Source organism: Triturus cristatus, chromosome 6 (genome assembly GCF_964204655.1).
Source record: "Triturus cristatus chromosome 6, aTriCri1.1, whole genome shotgun sequence".
Taxonomy (NCBI): Eukaryota; Metazoa; Chordata; class Amphibia; order Caudata; family Salamandridae; genus Triturus; species Triturus cristatus.
Window position 1 is genome coordinate 916,987,048 of NC_140589.1, and position 3,557 is coordinate 916,990,604.

The following is a 3,557-nucleotide window of genomic DNA, read 5'->3' on the forward strand; positions in this document are numbered from 1 at the left end:
GCAGGAGACCGATGCGCGTGTTTTGTTTTCATTTTGAGGTTACTGTCGGCACAGATGGATATTAGAATCAGGGCATGTACCAGACTGTAACCTGCAGGGACTGCAGGTTTGTTTTTCACTAATTGGCATCTCCTTCATACAGGAACCAATAGGGACAAATTGCTGGAAAGAGTTATTTCCCCTCAGGGAACTCATTCCAGTGATCTCGGGCTGTTCTTCCTAGGAAGCAAGCACGCCATCCTGTCCTGAATTTGTGTTTCTGCAGTTTTGTGCTTGAATTTTAAAAAGATCTATCAAAACTGCGCGTGCCAGGTAAAAACAGGAGGGATGAACTGCTTACAGCTGACGTGAGATAGTGTGGGCACGCTGTCATTCACAGCCAGCCTTTTCCCTTTCTCAAAGGGTGGTGTTTGAGGCAGCGTTGATTGGCGGCTCTACAGTTGTTAAGGGTGTAGGCAGAACGAAGCAGTGTACTTTGCATGCATTAGCGCTTTCGTTGCCTGGCACTCATAAGAATGTAATAGATTTGCATTGCTGACTGCTTGGCCTTGAACTTACCGTCAGTGTGTACTGCAGACACATAGGTCCAGTTGTACCTCTTGACGATGTCCAACATGGCCCTGGCCTGCAGGATGTCAGAGGGCACGACCCGCATGAAGTACTTGTAGAGTGTTTTGTCGCTAAGGTCAATGCTGGTGGCTGAGTAGGCGATCTGTGGGATGTCAAAAAGTTGCAGCAGGTTCTGCACCTGGATGGCCACGGAGCTCGAGCCGGGGCCGATGACGCCCGCAATAGGCTTCTTGGTTGGGCCGTGGGAAGTCCCGCTCTCCGGACAGCGCGGGACCCCGTCCTTGTCGTCCCGCAGGGAAATCAGCGAGTCGCGGATGAATTCGATGCTTTGCTCCAGGGCCACGGACGAGTGCCAGCAAGAGTCGCGGATCTCCGTGCCCAGGCTGATGTTGGGCAGGAGCGTCGGGTCTGCGTTGATCGTGTCCAGGGTGTGGAACATGGCCTCCACCCGCTGGATGCCGTACTGCTCCCGTACCTCTCCGCACTTGCGCTCGGGCACTCTCTCGGCCGTGGGCTGATGGTGCACAGAGAAGAGGGCTCCGATAATGACGTCGCCGTCCATCCTGGCGACCGAGCGCGGAGCGGAACCCATTGACATGAAGATCCGTCGACCCACCTGCCGAGGCAGGATCTCCTCTTTGATTAAGATCACCGGCACGGTGACCAACAGGATCCCCAGCAGTTTGTTGCATATGGTCATCCAGAGGCAGGCCGGGCAGCTCGCGGAGCTCTGCCGACACATGTCTTCAATGCACGCGGTCCTTCCCAGAATAAACCTCGGAGCAGCTGTTTTCGGAGGAGAAGACCCTTGGCGTCCAGACAGCCTCCACTCCAGGAGTTGGTTTCCTATTGACAAAAGAGGAAGACATGAATAACTATGATTAGATGGAACTGTGTCAGGACTCGGAGGTCACTGTCAGAGGCAGAATTTCCCAGCCCATTTTCTACCCGTCAGCGTCAACATTTGTTTTCATCACAGAGGGATGTCAAAAGAAAGCCACAGGCAGTTACATTGGGTGACAAATGCACACTGTGTCATTGTTTTATCAGTTTGTGTTCACAAAAAGTTCTGTCACATTCTTAGTAGCATGCAAAACAAATCGGTTACATTTAGTGAAAATGTATCGGGACCGTAAAAAAGTTTCGTGCGCCGTATACCTTGAAAGAATATTTCCCAACAACATTATATTGACATACCTAAACCCAGAAACCGCAAGAATGTGGTTGGCGTGGAAATATGGTCGAATAAAAATAACGCGTCAAGTAATACACATGCAATTATACCTCATCCATTATTAAAACTATCACAAAATATGCCCGCTCATAACAGTACCCATGCGGGCAAAGAACGAACAAGACTTTAAAGACATACACACTTTTTGGCACGATTACGCCAGTTTTTACGGAAATGCAATGTAACACTAGACAGATATTGAAGCAGAGAAAATATAAATTCGTTACTAAGGAAACCAAGCAAAGTACTGGTCGGCTTTCATGGCATGCCTACGTTTCCATACATACTTTTGGGCTCGCCAAAGTGGATTTGGGCGCTGACGATTTGAAGTTTCTGACGCTGCTGTTCGAGAGGGATGTCCTGGTTGTGTGTTGGCGCTGGGTGTGCTGGTGCTGGTCTTTAAGCCGGTGCCACGCTGTTGATCGAGTGTTCCATCTGTGATCAGCGACCTTGGATAGCGCACTGATGCCAAAGCGTGGTGTTCGCCGTCTCGAGATGTCTCCTCGCCGGCTGCCCCGTGCACCTGCCTCTCTGGTTACAGATACAGCTCTCAGCACCATGGACAGCTCAGAGGCTGCCAAGGCGCCGACCGTCCGCACCGCAGCAGCCTCCCTACCTCCCAGCCCAGCAGCACCAGCAACACCACCCGCCGGCGTGAACGGCTCTCAGCACCGCGGCGAGCGCACTGGGGGATTCCCGCTTTCTCCAACCCCAGGACCAGTAGGGGCACGTAGCCAGTGACAAGAAAACCGGGCACACCTCCTAAACTTCAAATGACACTCACGCAGTGGGCGGAGGGCTCTCTCTCTCTTCCTCTCTGTCCCTTTATCACTCGCCTTCTTTCACCCTCTCCCTCCTCGCTTTCTTTCCATCTCGCCTCTGCCTCTCTCGCTCGCCCTCTGTTGCTCTACCTCGCCTCTTTCTCTTTCTTTCTGCCTTCCTCTGGCTCCACAACCGATGCTCTTCCTGCTGGCCTTCTCTCACTCTCCTCTGCCGCTCTACGTCCCCCTATCACTCGTTGCCTCTAGGTCTCCGTTTGTCTCTTCATCTCTCGCTCGCCCCCTTTCTTCCTTCTTAGCGCTTCTCTCCACTCTCATTCCATGTGTTTACCTGTTCCACACCCCTCTTTAAACCCCCGTGCGTCCGCTTCCCCGTTTGACTCTACCGCCCAGTCTTTGTGACTCTCTTGTTTTGAGCTGTCTCTCAGTGTCTCTTTGGCTCCCGCCTTTCTGTTTCCCTCGGTCTATCCTAGCGCTCTATTTATGTTTGGCTTTCTCTGCTTTAATCAGTTCATCTCCATCTATTTTACAAGCTTTCCTTGTTTCTTTTTGTCTGTATCTCACAGTCTCTAGCGTTGCGGTCCCTGTCTCTCTGTGCCCTCCTGACTCAATATCCCTTGCTCGCTGTCTCTCTCGTTGTCCATCCCGCTCTATCTCGTTTTCTTCCTTCCTGTCTCTCTTTCTTCAACTCGCGCCCACTTGCCAGTAAACACCCGCACACACTACCCACACACTCAGCCGTGGTTTGCCGCACAGGCAGCTCTGTTTCTTCTTTTTCAGCCCCGCGTTTCTCTTCGCCTGTTCACAAACGAAGAGTCTGTTCCACGGCATAGGACGCCTCTAGGATTGGGCGCAAGGGCGGGTCAGCGAGTACAGCCAAGTGCTTTGGGGGAGCAACAGAGAATGCACCCGTTTTCCATGTACACTAACCAGCAAACGCAGGGGCATATGTACATGGAAGTGGCGGAGTGAGC

General features: G+C 52.2%; 1 pseudogene across 1 annotated transcript; it reads right to left on the reverse strand.

Annotated features, from left to right (window-relative positions):
- Positions 1-484: 484 nt before the first annotated feature.
- On the reverse strand, positions 485-2,696 carry LOC146820792 (metabotropic glutamate receptor 1 pseudogene; annotated as a pseudogene). The gene is made up of 2 exons (XR_014962859.1): positions 2,092-2,696; positions 485-1,416 (listed from the first exon to the last, which is right to left on the reverse strand). The product of XR_014962859.1 is annotated as a metabotropic glutamate receptor 1 pseudogene (transcript).
- Between the last annotated feature and the right edge of the window lie 861 nt (positions 2,697-3,557).